Source organism: Vulpes lagopus, chromosome 11 (genome assembly GCF_018345385.1).
Source record: "Vulpes lagopus strain Blue_001 chromosome 11, ASM1834538v1, whole genome shotgun sequence".
Lineage (NCBI taxonomy): Eukaryota > Metazoa > Chordata > Mammalia > Carnivora > Canidae > Vulpes > Vulpes lagopus.
Window position 1 is genome coordinate 9,043,105 of NC_054834.1, and position 18,892 is coordinate 9,061,996.

An 18,892-nucleotide genomic window follows, 5' to 3' on the forward strand; every position below is an offset into this window, starting at 1 on the left:
CATTTGAACCATAGAAGATGAGAATCTTCTCTCACTGGCTTCTCTATGGTCCTCCCCGTGACAGCATGCACCTACTGACAAATCTCTTGTATTTTTTTTTCTAAACATTTTATTTATTTATTAATGAGATAGAGAGAGAGAGAGAGAGAAAGAGAGAGAGAGAGAGAGGCAGAGACACATGCAGAGGGAAAAGCAGGCTCCCTATGGGGAGCCTGATGCGAGACTCGATCCCAGGACCCGGGATCACGCCCCGAGCCAAAGGCAGACGTTCAACCACTGAGCCACCCAGCTGCCCCGAAATCCCTTCTATTTTTATTAATGAAAATCTGGAACCGAGATCTCAGCAATAAAAGACCTGAGGTGGTATCCTCTATCCTGAACAGCTAGTGGAAAAACAACCTTGTCTTCCAGTTTTACTTTTCTAAAGGCAGAAATAGGTGGATGTTCCATTTGATTAATTAATCGTGGCAGCAAACCCCTGCAAAGCTCTTGGGGGGTGAGGGGATGAAGAGTTTAAAATTTGGAGCCTGTTATATGTAAAGCTTTTCTGTGCCCTTTAGAGCAACAACATTATAAAAGTTAATGTGCAAATAAAATAAACAAATACCGCTGGTCCTTGCCTACCCATGAGCAGGGCAGACTGGTTCCCCTTAGTTTTCCTGCGCCCACTTATAAATCCCCAGTGATGGGCTTCTAGGGCTTTTGCCCATAAGACTTTTTCAGCCACCTCGTCTAAAAGACTTCCACTTACTCTTACTTAGCGGTGTCTGTATAATGTTTGTGGTGACCCTGCACTGAAATCTTGTTAGGCCTCCAAGTAGGAGACCAAAGTGTTTCACACAATTTATACTACTCATATTTTGTATTTAATATGTTTAAACACTAGGATCGGAGTTCAGCGTTTAATGCAATGCAGTCTGTACACAAGCTGACTAAGTTACAGATGAGCAGAAGAGACGCCGCATACTTCCTCCAATCTTATAGCAAGGGGAAAGATACCAGCTCTTGTTAGGAAATATTTATAAGTTCCAAGCGTTCTTAGCATCACTAACAAGCAAGCTCCACAATGGTCATCAGTGGTCCTCGAGGGGAACGGATTCCCATTTTGCAGATGAGAAAAAAAGACCTGGAAAGAGATCGGGTGAGTTTCTCCAGGTGGAGGACAAAGACAGAACAGGAACAGGAAGACCCAGGAGGATCTCAGACCGCTGAGCCATCCTGCCTGATATTTTTCTCCAAGGTCACTGCTCAGAATGCAACCTGCCTCTTTACAAGACCTGGGTGGGGAGGGGTTGTTGGTCAGGGTCCATGCTAACATTCCTTGAGTGGCTGGAAGGATAGGGCTGGATGCAATGGCCTCTAATCGTGGCTGGATTTGCACTTGGGGAAAGCCGTGCAGGAAGTTAACAATAGAGTGGAAAATCTTATCCTAAAGATCTCAGCCTCATCTTATCTATCGACAGGAAATCCGGTCCTAAAAAATACTTCATTTCAAGGCTCTCAGGTCTGATCCTAAGTTAGTGCTGACATCATATTTCACTAATTGGAAATGTCAGGGTGAGAACAGTATAAGCTTTCTATCAGGTGGGTCCACATTAGTGACCCAGCTTCCTCAGCCTCCAAGTCTCTGGTGCACTCTGATTATTTTCTGATCACTTGCAGAGTGAAGAGCACAAAAGTAAGAACCCTTTCTTGGTAGCCTCGCCTCACCTTTGGGTGACAGAGCATTCCTAGATCATTAAATTGTGAAGTAAGCTGATGGCAATAAGTTACAGGAAAAAGGCGTGCTTCTGAAATGAATCTATTAGCCAGAAAAAGAAAATGTGAAGAGGGATATGAATTTCATGTGGGGTGAATGTCATAGTTGACTTTCTAAATGTAAATGCTACACCTATTGTCGACTCTCTGAAGCCAGCTTCGGAGGCGTCTACCGCCCTGTCCCTGGGTACGGCCAGCTGATTCTGGCAATTCCAATGCCAGGCTTGGTCACTGGATCCCCAGACCTGCCACCAAGGCTGGAAGCACACATATCCTGGAGGACAGAAGGGTCTATGATGCGTAGCCTGACTCTGCAACCTCTGGCCATAGCTGATCAAGCCAATAGGGCCCAGACTCGAGGACAGATAACCTCTGGATTCCCACCTATATGACATGATGGAGAGGTTGACTTGGAAAAATAAGCTGTGCCCAGGTGTCCTTGGGGGAACTGATAACTGGGAATTCAAGCCACTGGGCTGATGGGCTGGAGCCCTGGCAGCTAACAAGTAGAGAGAGGTTGGCAGAGCTGGGGTGGCCACGGCAGGCCAGTCCCCCATTGGGTTCATGAGGAGGGAGTGACTGCGAGTGCTCTGAGGAAGCCAGGTGGCCAACCAGGAGCGGGAGGCGAGGGGCACCCAGACTGGGAGCCTCTGAGCTACTGAGGGCAAGGAGGGTTAGCTCCTTCCCTTCTGAAGCTGGTCATTCAGCTTCTCCCACGCACATACTTCCAATAAATCCTCCCTCACATGGGGCAACTTAAGTGCATGCCTGTTTCTTGTAACCAAAAGAGCCTTGAGAAGAACAAAGGCCCCCAAGGAAATGATTAAAGACCTTGGAGGGGAGTCCAACCATTGCAAAGTGCAGCCCCACGAACACAGGGCTCTCCCTAAACCCTGGGCAATGCCAGGGCTCCTGCAAGAGAGCACCCTCTAGCGCAGCTCCCGGTCCACGAGAGTACTTGAAGTCATTTGGTCATCCTTGTGGCACAGTAAATAAGGAGCATCACCATAATTTTATATGATGTGCAACAAAAAAGTGGCCAGCTGGTTAAAAAAAGAAGAAAGAAGAAGAAGAAGAAGAAGAAGAAGAAGAAGAAGAAGAAGAAGAAGAAGAAGAAGAAGAAGAAGGAGAAGAAGGAGAAGAAGAAGAAACCCCACCAAGGAAACACAACAGGAAATATGGCTCTTCGCTGTGGCGTCTTTTTATATATATATATATATATATATATATATATATATATATATATATAAATATTTTATTTATTTATTCATGAGAGACACAGACAGAGAGGCAGAGACACACAGGCAGAGGGAGAAGCAGGCTCCATGCAGGGAGCCTGATGTGGGACTTGATCCCGGATCCCAAGATCACGCCCTGAGCCAAAGGCAGATGCTCAACCACTGAGCCACCCAGGCGTCCCGTTGTGATGTCTTTTTGCTCTGACATTTCATGAACAGGAATGTGTTAGCTTACTACTTAACTGCAAGGAGTTCCTCCTGATGTTCACAGAAAAGATGAGTGCTCATCTGATGCAAGTAAGTAGGAGTCATCCCTAGAGACTAATACCCCAGGCACATCAGTGTTTGGTGAACATGAATCTGAACAATCTCTCCAGATTCAGTATAGTGTTTTTACTGTCTACAGAAGTGGAGCAAATTCTTCCCCCGTCTAGTAGTGGGGCTTTTGATTCAAGATTTCATTTCGTCACAAAATATTTTTCATAGAAGGGGCCCATTACACTCTTAGAGAGCTTGTAAGAATTTTAGGGCTTTCTCTCTGGTTCAGGACTCCACTACAAAATATCTTTTCATTAAGTTTTCAAAGTGCTCCCTGAGGAAAAAAATCTTTGTTTGCCTTGGTGTTTATTACATGGGGCATCGTTCCATGGATGGTAAATTGATTTTGTCCTGCAGGCCAACTTCAAATGATTGTTTGAGCCCTCTGCCAAGATGGGTTCTTTAAAGCCAAGTGGCCCCTATGCTTGGTGGTTAAGAGCCCAGAATTGATTAGCAATGTCTGCCACAGGCGTGGGAGGGAAGAGAGCCAGTATGCTAGGTACTGGCCAACTTCAGTTTACAGCTTTAATGTATAAGCAAGTGTTTGACTTAGCACACTGCATTTTTAAGCCTAGCACAAAACTTTTCAGCCTTAAATATCCCTTATAGATAAAGGTGTTGACACTGAAATTGAAAATAAGATATAGATAATAACACCGATACACAATTTGTTGCCTGTAGGCTTTGAAAAAGTAACTAATTGATAAGCGGAACTTTCAGAAGAATATGAAAACTCAAATCTCAGAAGGAGAATTTTTCGCATGATGTGAAAGAACCCTATGCCAGTCAAAAAGAAAAGTATAAAAATGAAAAAAAAAAAAAGTGGGATCCCTGGGTGGCTCAGCAGTTTAGTGCCTGCCTTTGGCCCAGGGCGCGATCCTGGAGTCCCAGGATTGAGTCCCGCGTTGGGCTCCCAGCATGGAGCCTGCCTGGGTCTCTGCCTCTCTCTCTCTCTCTCTCTCTCTCTCTGTCTATCATGAACAAATAAATAAATAGCTCTTTAAAAAAATGAAAAAAAAAAGTTGTGATATAACAAACTGGGGCTCATATCCTTAAGAAAAAACTCAAAAGCCCTTCTAATCTAAATAAGGCTGGATTCTCCATCTAGAACATGGCTTTTTTGTTTTTCCTTATTTTGATAGTTGAGACACTAAGAGTGAAAAGGAAAAACTGATTCAAAGGCCTCAATGTGAATCAATAGCAGATTCTGGCCATAGAAAATAAAAAGGCTGTGTCACGGCTGACTTGTTGTAGCTGTCAGACACTGGGATTCCCCGATTTGCTTTCCCAATGACAGGATGGAGGTGACCTCTGGGCATCCCCCTGCAAACTGCAATATGGACCAGCAGGAGATTAGCAAAGGTTCATGGCAGGTAGAGCTCAGGTGAGTGGTCAGGAGATTACCTGACATGGAACGGTAATATATCTCAACTGGATAGATTCTTTAGAAACTTTGGAAACAGGAAAGGAAATGCTCTAATTCCAGAAACTGAACCACTTCTGAGAGCCTCATCTGTGTTCCAAATACATATGGAGCTCCTCCCTCTGATTCCATATGCAGACTTGATTTTGTGTTGCTGTTTCTTTAAAGGAATTTGGAAACTCTTCCATCTACATTGCCTTATTTATACTTCCATGAGTGAAATAAAGTGCAGAAATAATCCACTTGCTTTACACTTAAGCCAGAGACAGTTTAATATCTTAGGTTTGCCCTCCAAAAGGCATAAGATGCATCTGTCTAAAATCAGACTAGATTCTCCTCTTTAGTGAAGTAAAGAAAATGAAAGCACAATGATTTTAGACTCAGACTCATATCAGTTGGAGCACCGATCCTGCCTCTCACAGCTGTGTGACCTTAAACGTATCCTTGATCTATCTGAACTCTGGTTTTCCAAAGCAGAGAAAATAATATCCACCTTGCAAGATGAAAGAATATTTTTAGAATAGTGTGTGTTAGGCACCTAGTCCAGTGTCTGACAGAGAGTTAGCACTCAATGCGTAGCAACTATTAGCTTATAGATATATCTCCTAGTATTGTTAACTGAGGGTGCATGTGGATGCTTACTTTTCCAAAAAAGAGAAAGTGGCTCCACGTTGTGCCAAAGACCTTGGGTATAAGTCAGTGGCTGAGTCCAGAAATAAAATTGCATCTACTTGTAAGTCAGGGAATGTACTTGCACCAAAGACACCCTGCCCGTTATGAGCAGAGCTCACTAGGATACGCTGGTCCTTGAGACCACCTCCTTTTAGTACAAACTGCATTAATGGTTGCAGATGATAAAGTGGGTTTATCTTTCAAAAGCTTCAGAAATATTCAGGCAACACTTATATAAGTTTTTTTGTTGTTGTTATTTGGTTTGTTTCTTTGCTTTTTTTTTTTTTTTGGTTATCTCTTCTGTGCAGAAATAAACCCCAGTGATACCACAGTTGAAGCTGCATGGTATAGTAAGCAGTTACCAAAAATAAGCATTAAATACTACTGCAAAATATACAATTTCCAATAATAAGAATTTGGCCCACTTACAGGTTTTTTGTTATTCACATTTTTTTTTAAAATGTGAATCCTTTTAACAACTTTTCCCTCTTTTTCCCTACATGTTGCTAATGGAAGAGTGTTAATGGGCACAAAAATTAATTATGTCTTGATGTTCAGGACAAATTTGTGGGTTTTGCCAAAATGCCTCAGTTATTATATTTCACAATTGCAGTATTTGAGGGGTAGATTGAAAATATGTAACTTTTGGACAAAGCCAGCGTAAAATCAAAACCCAGAAGTGTTTCCAAATCTTTATAATAATCTGTAGACAAGCATCATCAGCACCAGAAATAACTCTGTTGGGAAATATAACTGTATTCAGGCAAGATATAGTGTCTCTGGCTCCCAGGTTCTACTTGAGCTTCTAAAAACAAAAATGCAGCAAAGAATTCCACAGGACCAACTGTCTTCCCATCTCTACAACGGATAACAAGAAAGTGACTGATTAATTTCTTGGGACACTGGTGTCTGGGAACTTTTCAGGGTCAATTTTTACTATCTATCCCTAAAAGGGAAGCAACAGACACATAAATATTATTGTAGTTGTTGAGCTCCCTTTATGTAAATTAGAGCAAATCTTATTTTTAGGGTTCTGGGTAGCTCAGCAGTTTAGTGACTGCCTCCGGCCCAGGGCATAATCCTGGAGTCCCAGGATCAAGTCCCACATCGGGCTCCCTGCATGGAGCCTGCTTCTCCCTCTGCCTGTGTCTCTGCCTCTTTCTCTCTCTGTGTCTCTTATGAATAAATAAATTCTTTAAAAAATAAATAAACCAGAACTTAAAAAAAATCTTAGTTTTAGTTTTTGAAGTCACTCTTTTGACAATAATAACTTCAGCCTCTCACTAAATAAGTGAAACCTACTTCATAGAATTATTTTATAACCCTTGATAAAAGGGAAGGAAGAGTGACTTCTAAAACTCTGAAATAATCGCAGGCTTTACACAATTTTGGTGAATCTCAAATTAGGGGAAAAAAAGAAGTGTCATAAAAGAAAGATTCAGTTTCCCAGATGAATTAGGCAGTATTGTGGAATCCTAAAATCTGATATAGTACATTTGCCCTCCCTAAAAGTTGTTCAACACATTTTTGTACAAAACAGATTTATAGCATCCATTTTCACTCTGATTTCCTGTTTCTCTGTCCATTCACCAAGCAAGTATTTGGAAGCCTAAAATGGCTATGTGGAGTGTTTTAAGAGTTGACCTAGGAAGTGAGCACCCCTTGGGGAGCAATTTGATTGGTTAATACTAGTTCTGAGCCCAGTATGTGAATCTTTATGACTGCACAGCTTCAGCAATGAATTACTTGACCTCAACTTTCTCCATAGGGGTGCACACCTTAATTTTCCACACTAATTTTCAAATAGAATTACAAAAACACTTTACTTATCTAGAGGTCAACTATTCGACAAACCCCACTACTTGGAATGCAGACAAAAAGCAAGCAAAAAAGTATCTGTGCAGCCAAAAATGATGTCATAAAAAACCATAGATTTTCCCCATTGGAGAGTGGCTATTCATTGACAGCAAAGTTACCTTGATTTCATTACCAATTCTGATCACTATACTGATGTTTTTGAGCCTACAGCCGATGAGAAGAAACACATCATGAGGGAGAAAGAGGGACGAAGAGAGAAAATAAGCCTAGAACAATATGACATAAAAAAAGATACTAATTCAAAAATCACAGGAAAAGGACAAACCACTCTGTATTCCTCCACAGGCCATGAGGATATCACTTATTATATAAAAGAAACAATAATTAACATGTCTAATGATTATGGAAACAGACAATGTTTCATTTTCTTCAGTCCACATAAATGAAGAAACCCAGATAGGTCTTTAAGTCATTTTATAAAGTTCCATGAAATAAAGAAAACATTTCTAAAGGATTAGCACTTAGAAGGGTAAGCTCTGGTCACCTACCTACCGTCTATCTACTGATCAATTGATCAATCTATATACCACAGTCGCCTTTATGAAATAGCTCATTCCCTCTGAAGAAAATATTTTCAGATGCCAAAAGCCAAACTAATTGCAGAAGATCCAATTATTCAATTTCAGAAAGGGTATATATGCAGCACTGGATGATCTTACGGACAAGTAACGAAATGCTTTGGAGCTCAAAGTTGGAAATCTGCCTTTAAAAAAAAAAAATTAAACCGGAAGCATATATTCCTCCAAAGAAGAAGGCCTTTTATCCATGAACCACAGGAACTTGACACAATCTGCAGGAGTTGATGATAGGCTGATATTCAGCAGGTGGGAACAGGAATATGGAACCAGAGCCAAGCTGAGCTTTCCAGGAGGAGAAGGTGCCCTCTTTTGATGCTCTTCCATGCTTGGCTGTGGAAAGCAAAGCAAAGCAAGCAAGCAAGCAAGCAAGAAGTATGGGAGAGAGAGCACATGCTGCTGGCATTGGAGCAGTAGGCTCCAAGCTGGCCCACCCAGGATGTGAAAGCGGCACTCTGAGTATCCATGCAGGCATGGCAGGCATGGAGGAGGACAATCCCAGGCACACTGGAAGCCATGGTCACCCTAGTTTTAAGGAGGAGGGTGAAAATCACCGTCTTAATTAATTGTCCACGAAACCATTCTTGAGCTAGAGGGTAATGTGAAAATATGAGCAGGTGGGTTTTCCTTAGAATACTCGGAAGAAATGCTCTCCTCAGTTCCTATGGCCTTTTATTCACTCTCTCTGGTCCCCTCAGTTGTAGCTACTACAACACATTACAACTCTTAGTACAGCCTCTCTTCCCTGTTGGATTATACACTTGTAAGAGCAGGGTAATCTCCCTCACTTGAGATCTTTAATTCTTGCCTCTTGCCATAGAAGGTAACATTCCCATGTTCCAGGGACTATTGCTCGGCCTATCACAGCAAGGTATCAGGTAAAAAAAAAATCCAGATTACAAAATGGGAAATTAGAATTTTGATTCTCGCTCAGTCACTCACTCTAAAAGCCACATGGGCCAATCCCCTAGCCTACACTTAAACACAGCATTCCTGCTAAGTGCCCACCCGTTGTCTACTTCCACTGAACACTTGTGAGGCTTGCCATCCTGCCAGGAAGATCAACGCTCTCCCTGCCTCTGTCTCTTTCCTCTGCTGATCCACGTGTAAGAAAATTTGGCCTTGTTTCGAGCCCAGTCCCCTTCCCATAACATCTATGGACCTACGAGGGCATATCCTTCTGTAAGTAACTACCGTATCTGAGACTTCTCATGAGCATGCCCAGCGCAGGACACGATTTCAAGATTCTCATTCTGCTGGTTGATCTCTCCTTGTAAGTCGTCAACCACAACACGACGGCATCTGGGTTGCAATATTGTGAATACACTATGGGAAAGTAAATCCAGCACGGTGTCCATAGGCAGTATTTTTTGAAAAACACCATTTGGTGTTGATACCTTGAATATATCCGCTTCCTAGAAACGGTGATAGGAAGATGGGTGGGTGGGTCTGCAAGGTCTTTAAAACGTGTCGGTAGTGGTCATCCAGCCATCCCAATAAACTGAACAGATTCTCGGGTGCCTTTTCCCACTGGTCAAAAGGTAACTGTCACAAAGTGGCCTAGAGAAATTGAAACATCCTGATGGCGTTCATAGAGATTGAGAGTCTGTGGGGCCATTGGGGATCCTAGGAAGTTCCTAAAGGGTTGTCCGGGAAGAGGAGCAGTCTAGATTCCTGCAGACTGACAGCCACGATCCCTCCAGGAGCAGCTGTGCAAAATTCTGAGAAATAGGCTGTTAAGCAGCTTGGGGCCATTGCCTCTGGGCTCTCATCTGCTGAACAGAAAGAAAAAAGCCCAAACTTGAGCTGGAAAGCACTCCCTGGGTAATATTCAGCTTGGCTCTCTGCCCCTTGATACTCCTTCTTCACTTCCTCGGAGCTTGGGAGCCTGGGATCCTCCTGCACAGAATGGGACTCAGAAGACACAGGGCCGGCCCAGCGCTCACTGCGTGCCTCAGGCCCACTCACACGCTCTGTGTTGCCCTGCAACCTATTTTTGCCTAGCAGTCAAGTTTTTTGAGAAGTAGCCTCTACCTTCTTCCCTGAGACTCAGTTCTGCCCTTAAAACCATCCTGGCAGCCTTGTCCTTCCAGGATATGGAAAAATCAATGAGGCCGTCTTGCTCTTGCCTTTTTCTTCCTTATGCCAGGAGCTGAGTTCTAAATACCAACCCTTGCTAAGCAGGATTTATCTGAGGTCCACTGGGTACTGTCTGCTAGGATTCTGTGATGTTCCCTGAGCCCACAATCTCAGCGTGTGTTTTGTCTGCACCTTGCCATCTCTTGGGAAACAGGGCACCATGTTTACCAGTTATCACGCCCCACCTGACGTGTCGGCATTCTCTCCATGGCCAGCAGGCAGGTTGTCCCCTGCCATCCCTCTGGCCCACACCAGCATGTCTCTTCAGTTCTGAGTCCTCACATAACTGGGCTGGTCCTTCCTGCTAGGTGAACAACTCTGCCTCTCCCAGGATTATAACACCCAAAGGGTCCCACAAGTGATTTTTGAAAAATACCCCACTGAGATAGTTTTTGGAGAGCCAAGGCTTCGAAATACCATCCAGTTTTCTTTTATATCACATGATTTCATTCTGTAGCATACCTTTTGCGTATGAAAGCATATGAGGAGGGTTTTTTTTTTCCAAGTACAGGAATTAATATTAGAGAAGTCTATGAAGAGACCACCTATGTTATTAGGGAGAAAAACAAATTAGGACATTAATTCCTACTAGTCTATTTGGTTTTAGTCCTGTAGTTTAGGTAAGCTTTTATCTTTTTTTTGTAAAATAGAGATTTAAAGGTCGTAAGTCACTGGAACATTTTCAAAAGCTCCTAATTAATAATATATGTCTAAACATTTCTTACATTAGATGTAGAAATATTGCTGTTGTGTAATCATCATCATTAGAACAAGATCTCCTTATGAATGGACTCCAGTTTTTCTACTGACACTACTACCTATAATCCATCGCCTCCGTCCCACATTATAAAATTTCCCACGGCACGTATATAGCAATAGCAATAACTGACACTTATAATATTTGTCAGGACATTTGAAAATATGTCACACAAACACAGAAACCCATCAAGGTTCATAGAAGGCCAGATAGGATTGGGCTGCTTATGTTAAACATACACGTATCCAGTAAAGACTAAAACTGGTTCCTTTTCAAATTATCCAGAAGTTCTTTAAATTTACCTTAATAGGGTATTGTAGGGAAAAATTGATTCAAAGGTTTGATTATTACTAACATACTGAGATTCATATTTTTTATTAGAAAACAAAAATAAATTGCCATTGGGGTTTGCAGGAATTTGGATTTGGGTGAGAAAGAAACAAGCATAAGACACATATGTAAAAAGATAAAGTTGCATTTTCTTGCAACATCAGATTTGACACCAGGATCTGTGTACAGATGATATGTATTGCTTCTTTCTATGCTTTTCCTGGGGTCATGGTTTCAACCTAATCAAGAATGCAAGAATAAAAAGTTACGTTATAACAGAATTCTGTTGCCTTTAAAAAGAAGAGAGATGGAATATACATTTTCCTTTTCCCAGTTCACATGAAATGTTACGTGTCGACATTTCTTTTTGAATAGTGAAGAGCTTAATAAGGGTAAAGAAGAATAGTCCAAAGAAAATAATATCCACCCCTGAAAACGAAGGGGGCTGATGTGACATTCAAGGAAAGCACAGAAGGCCGCCATGCTGTTGAGGAGATGTGCTGGTTAACCAGAGTGGAAGGTTTAGGCCATTTCAAAACTGTTTAAATATGAGTATTCCCTCTATTTTCATCACTCACAAATTCCATTCTCCCCCCTTGGCTTGCCTTTCTTTGGTCTTCTTGGTCATGACCTCCAATGCTCTTTTAAATAAATGCAAAGGATACAAATGATAAAGAGGGGTCCAATTTCTTTTTTGGATTGGTTTGGAAACCTTGGATTGTCTGATTTTACTTTTGGCTCAAATGCTCAAATAGATGACGTGAGGGTCTGAAAGTAAGTTAGTTACTTTCTATTTCGAGGGAAGCACACGATTTTTGCTTTATTTGTTAAAACAACATGCCCCTAACAACATTCGTCTCGGACTCTGTAGGTCCCAGGCAGGGTGTCTGGGGATGACTGAATGAAGAGCCCAAGAAACTGCTTCCAGCAAACTTTGTTTCTGTTTTGTTTTGTTTTAAGGAGAAGAATCTATTTCCACAGAAAATATCGTGGTATTTCAACTGGAATGACAACCTCTGGTTTGGAATTCCTATAATTTTCATTTGACTTAAGACCAAATGTGTTTAAGTGACAGCTCTTTTTTTTTTTTTTCTTCCTTGTCTTACTGGAAATTTTCACAATTCAAGATGCAGAAAAATAAACCAGAAAGAAAAGTATCTGTAATTCACTGCAAATGAACTGCTGAATCTAAAAGGCCAAGCGTGGAAGAAGCTGTCACTTTTGCTCTCTGAGGCTTTAGGGACCCCATGGCTACACAGAGAGCTGAGAAACACCATTCTGATGATAACTTGAGCTGCCAGGCACACCAAGGACCTTAAAATGGTAGTAACAGAAAAAGATGAGCCTCCAGCACCGCCAGGGAGAAGTTCTCTCCTTGGAAAGAGCATGTTGCCCCAAACGCGCTAATGTCCAGAAAATGGATGGTTCATCTAGGACACTAAGTGGCAGAGGCAGGAAACAGGCCAGGCGTTACCTTGATTGGGAATGGAAACAGGGAAGATGCCTTGGCCAGTTCAATAGGGTAAAACAGCTCCAATGAAGCTTCATTTAAAAAAAAGAAAAAGTAATCTTTAGGATTATATTGTTTTGTTTCTAGAGTCTACTCCACCCTGTCTTGACTGAGTCCACAAGAATTGTTTAAGTAACTTATTTTTTTTTCAACCTTTCCTGTCATATCTGGTTTTCCCATCAGTACTAATATACTGTTTATGGGTTGTTGTTTTTTCAAGAAAGGAAGAGAGCATTACAAAGATAGCCAAACAAGATGCTATAGATCATCTCTGCTGAGGTCCTGCTATGGAACCGAATTCCTGAGATTTGAAATGCGTTGCATGAATGTAAAAGACCTAAGTGGCCATTCCTGATGGTGAAAAGAGGCGAACGAGGGAGCAGTCACATGGAGGGGCTGTTGGTCTCTGATGTCCTATAAATAGGAAGGTGAAATAATTTTTTTTCCAATCTATGTTCCATCTAGTCAAGGAAAACACTAAGTCTTCAGTGGTAAGATGAGATAAGGTATTTGGGAGAATGGTTAGAATTTGAGTTGTCACTTCCATGCTTATAATTGGGAATTTCCTACTGAAATTAAGTGTACCGAAGTGCGGACTTCCTAAAGTTGCTGTAAAACTCATGAATGCAGGATGCCTTTGAGGGGAGCCTTTTTTCCGTCCTCTGTGGAGTCTACTAGAATGCTCTCCCCCTGCTGTGTGTATGCTGTAGGGCAGTTGGGAAAGAAGGCTTTACCGAGGCCCGCTATGGCAACAGCTGGTGGCTTTGGCATTCTCATATAAACATGCAAGCCAAAGAGGAATTTCTTCTTTATAATTGGCCCCCTTTTCCCCCTTCCTGGGACATTCCACAATGCCACCAACAATGAAGTGCTCAGAAAGGAGGAATCGTTTTTGTTTATGTGAAAATAGATCTGAACTCCATGAGGCAAGGGAAGAAATAACAAAAATCTTCAAAGACCACAAAGAGAAGTTATAATCAAATCTGGATGCCTTTTCCAAGATCCAACAGGATTGCGTACACCAGCTCTGATGGCAGGGGAGGGAGGGAGGGGTGGGGTAGGGCGGGGCGGGGGCGGGTAGCTGGGGCCAACTGTCCTCTTCTCCGGCCTGGCTGAGTCCATTCCTGTTTGCCAGCACTCTGCTCCAGCTGTGCCACCGTATTCCGTACCCAGAGTGTGGGCAAGGCCCTTGTGTCCACAGGGTGTCGAACAGGAGCAGCCCATTTGCTCTCAGCTCTCAGGAGTGCTCCCTATACACCCAGCCATTGGCCTAACGTGTATAAAAGCGATGATCAAAAATGCCTTCAGGAGGCAGCATGACATTGCAATAAAAGGGCAGGATTTTTTTTTTTTTTAAATAACTCAGCCCAGAAGGCAAATTTCTGAGTCTATAATTTACTGGTGATGTGACTTTGGCCAAATTATTTAATTTCTCTGAGGCTCAGTTTGTTCATCTGTAAAATGGGGATACTGACGGCTCCCCTCAGTGTTGATGTGATAGAGACTGTGTGCTACACCTAGTGCGCCACCATACTCACTGTTGGCTTGTTTTGTCAGGTGTCCCCTAAAGTAACTGTTTTTACGCTGTATGTTACAAGCTGTATCTCCCCACACAGTGCAATACGAGGCACACATTTTCTATGATTCCTACCGCCCAGAATATTCCTATATAATGCAACTTAAGGGAAAACATGTCTAGAGGGTGGGAGAGACCCTGTGTGTTGCTACTGGCTCGGAAGACCCTGCTGCCAGTGAAATAGGCTTCTCTATTTTTCAATTTCTGCTCCTAAGAAACATGGAGATGTATGTTTTAAAGAAAGAAACTTTGCTGGCATCGGGATATTATAAAAGAGAAAACTATCATCCCGACCCTCTTTCCAGATAATTCCACCGGCTTCCTTCCCGTGTGATGGCAGTCAAATCACCCTTACTGGTAAATACTGTTTCCCTAACAGATTTCAAAATTCAAGCCTCCCTTTTGTGCTCAAAGCCTGTTTCTTCTCATTTGCCACATTAGGCAATTAATTGGGTATTTATAGGCAGCTATCATATACCCCACTGTCATCGCTACTCACTCATACATCTTAAATTCTCCACATCTTGCTACTTCAAGTCTACCCCTTAATCACCTCATCATCTTTGTCACATTTGAAATTTTTCCTTCCACTTAATCAACTCCATTTTCCAAGCTAGCGTACGAACAATTGTGCAAAATCTTCTAATGCAGCTTTACCGAGGAGCAATGAAGAGAAAGTGTTTCTCCTTAAGTGATTTCTTTCGATCCCAGGATAGTTTCTGCTCCTGGTGCAAGAGCATCACCGTGTGAGCTATTCCTGATCTGCACTTCAGCATTGCCCTCTCTCCGTGCCCGGTGCCTTTCATTGCCAAATGTGGCTCTCTCTGGTGGGGGGTGAGCCAGCTTGGAGGGCAGGTGTCCCCCCCACTTCCACATCACAGCCTCCTGGCCACCCTGAAACCCCCATGGCTCTGCTCCTGGCTGACCCCCTCCCAGTGTTTCTGGGCATTCAACCCTCACAAAAGGAAAAAAAAAAAAAACCTTCAGATATTCCTCAGGACCCTTGTTCCCTTGAGCTAAGAAACAAGAGAAAATTCTAGCCCTCAGAGGATGGTCAGTTTTCTTATCTGGCTTCTCCTCCTTTGTTAGGATAAACTGGCTGATTTCTCCAGTAAAGGACCATTACAAGCTGTCCCATGTGGCTGCCAAGGGACACATGTTCCTAGCGAGGGGACACACGAAATGCTTTTCCATGGGATCTTACTAGGGACTTTGGGGAAAAAGGGGGTCTTACCCTGTCAAATAATGTACAGAAACATGGCACTCAGTGTCTCCCTCTTAGAGACTTCAAACATATCTCAGAATATTAACGGTTCTGAGAAACATCAAGGTAAAGGACAGTCATTGACCTTTGTTTAACATAACATTTTCCAAAGGTGTTGGCCAAGAGGCCTTTCTTGGTGGGACAATTATTAGGACTTCAAGAAACCACGGGTCTGCTGAGTCTATTTTGGAAATGCTACATGGTGTCTCTAGTTTCCCCTCAACAAACTGTGACATTCTCATCTGTGATCCCTGATTTATTATTTTCACCTGCACGTTCTGTCAGAGAACAAGGCTGTTTGGCGAAGATGCTTTCACACCACGTGGTCTCCGCTGACGCTATACCCAACACACATATCCGAGAGCTCCTAGTTGGAAGATGAATAAAGAGGCTGTTTTTGGCTGAACACACACATCTGGCGGCGACAGTCCCAGGGCTTCCCTGTCCTCACTGCATGTCCTTTGATTGGTCACTGTCAAATGCCCTATTAGACTGAGTTCCTTGTCAGCCCGCACTTGGCACAGAGGAGATACTAGATAACTGTTCGGTAAGCAGGAGAATGACCTGTGTTACTGTATATCCTAGAGAAATATCTGTGACTATTTCCATTTTTAATGTCTGACAAATAACTGATCATGTGGCAAGTTTTATTTCCCCCCAAGAGCCGCTGCTACTGCAGACACTGTTAGGAGTGTTATTAATTACCTACAACGTGTTTCGACTCACTCCTTGTATGTACTGAGCCTTGGCACACGTTATTACTTAATGATTATAAGTCACAGGGTTCGATTTTGTGTAATAGATAAGACAGGTCACTGAGGCAGATGCGGAAGGCTCAGGTGTATGATCTCCAGCTATGACCTACAGAGCCAGGTTAGCTACACTTTTTTTTAGTAATCATATTTTTATTGTGACAAAAATATCCGTTACGTAAAATTTACCGAACAGCTCTGTGGCATTAAGGACATTCACACTGTCGTCCAACCATTCCCACTACCCATTTCCAGAACGTTTGCGTCTTCCCTGGCTGAGGCTTTAGACCAGTTCAACACTAACCCCCCAACTCTCCCTCCCCCAGCTCCCAGCAACCATCCTTCCATTTTCTAGTCTTATGAATTTAACTACTCTGCACTTCATGTAAGTACTTCATATAAGGGGAATCTTACAGGAATTGTCAATTCATTTTTATTTTTTAAATTCTTGCTCTAGATATAGTATCAACCACTCACCACAACAATAATAAAAATCATCTTAACTTTCTTATACCAACACCACACTGTTTTGCAGTTTAATTAGTGGTACTCAAAGGGAATCGGGCTCTAACTTTAAAACAAAATCAGTCCCCCTTGAGCAAGAGGAAATTTGTCCACACAGGGCCATGGTCAGATCATGGGAAAGATGAGAAATCCGGGTGAGTCTGGGTGGCAGCTAAACATCTTGTGTCTTTTGATGATCGAAATCTGCATATACATCCCAAACATTTCTCTTTTTCCCCCTTTCAAGCTGCTTTTCTGTTAATGTGTGAAAACAGTACAACTTGAGGGAAATGCAATCCACATGTTTTGGTGCATTTACACTTAAATGCTCTTGAGAATATCAAAATGGCCTAACAATATATTTCCCGATAGCTTTTTTGTCTTTTATAGAAATGTAATTATAGACTTGGTTAAAAAAAAAAAAAAAAAAAGCCAACTTTAAAAAAAAATTGTTTTAAAAAGCTAACTTAATCCCCAAAGGACATAGACTCAATCTAAGTTCAAATTCTTGAAATTTAAACATTCTTTAAATAAATGGCCAATTTGATCTTTAAATGAAACACGAAAGATGCATTAAGTGGCCTTCATATTACAACTTAAGTTGTGTCTTAAGGTAAGGTAAGGTAAGGTAAGGTAAGGTAAGGTAAGGTAAGGTAAGGTAAGGTGAAAACTCCATGGTTGGCTCAACTTTAGGAGTAGCTAGTAATCAGGGAAAAGAGGACAGAGTTCAGGGATACCCAGACTTGGGTGCCCACTGGCCCCCGTGACACTCAGCGAGTGTCAATTTTCCCATCTGTAAAAATGGACATCATAACGAATGGCTTACTGAACTGTCCTGGAGATTAAACAAATTATGTCTTTAAAGTGCTCACATAGACATCATATATAGAGAAGGACTCAGCAAATGTTCATTGTTCATCACTCCTTCCTTTCATATTTGAATGTTCCACAGCAATGAGGCCATTAGAATCTATTCACAAAACATATTTGCACTTAAGTACAGTGAGCTGCTTTCTTCCTTTAAATTGAAAGAATGAAAAGATTAATCCCATTAGGACAAGAAGACAAGGCACCAAAAGGCAAAGTGAGTTACTTAAGGCCACAGGCAGACTTGAGGGCCCAGCAAAAAAGAAAAAGTAGATTGGGTCTTTGAGGGGTTTATGGTGGTGCTGAGGACATTCTTCAAATCTCTGTGGGGTAGTGCTTCTCTAGCTTGTTGGTGCTTTACCATACACTCGCCTCAAATGCCTAAAATAGCTTGTATTACCTTTCTCTTGCATTTTTAATGTAATTAAAATTCAGTTTTTGAAAAAAAAAAAAATTCAGTTTTTGCTTAATTATTTGAAAGCATGTGGCTTCTTGCAATAATTGGAGGACAAGGTTCATAGAAACACCTTCCACAGACACAGGGTTCTGAGCTGGTTGGGCCAATGGGCCAGCCACTCCAACAGTCACATGGCCACTGTGCCTAACTTGATGCTCTGATGAAGGACCAGCTGGGGAAGCATTTCAAGGTCTCTCATTCCTTCCCCCTCTGTGCAGGATCCCGATCTTACTCAGGGGATGAGCCCAGAGATACAAGTACTGCTAATGCCATGGCGGATAAAGATATGACACATGGAATTATGGTTCCAGAGAAGCTGATACATAATGACACATACCTCACAACCCTGAGATCATGACCTGAGCCAAAATTAAGAGTCAGACACTTAACCGACTAAACCACCCAGGCACCCTTGGGAAGCATATTCAAAGAAAACAATGTTCCTGTGGGGATGCAGCCCAACTGTCATCTCTTCATGGACCAAAGAGTTTCTACCTGCTATAAGGCTAGAAGAGAGCAAAGCCATTCCTCTTTCAGAGAGGACTAGCTCTCTGAATAAACTCAGAAATGAAGGCAAGCAACTAACTTATTCTCGGCAGAAGCCCACTTGGAGGCAAAATAATGATTATCTTGATTATCCATAACATGGAAGTCCAAACTGAAAGGTCATTTCAGCCCTTTTGTGCCTAGTTATTAACATGGCATCTGATTTTACTTCTCCAGCCAGTTTGCATGCCTAATTATATTTAATTAATTTATTCTCTAAAGACTTATCATAAAGTCAGTATTTCAATTTGATCCAGAAAAAAGACTTCTCTGGGTGCCCAATGAAAGTTGGCTGCAGCTAAGATGGCAAGGACTCAAGCACTGATCC

At 42.1% G+C, this 18,892-nt stretch overlaps 1 protein-coding gene across 2 annotated transcripts in view; it reads right to left on the reverse strand.

Moving 5' to 3' along the window:
* SUGCT (succinyl-CoA:glutarate-CoA transferase) overlaps positions 1 to 18,892 on the reverse strand; it is a 725,292-nt gene that overhangs the window by 71,950 nt on the left and 634,450 nt on the right. The window lies entirely within an intron of this gene.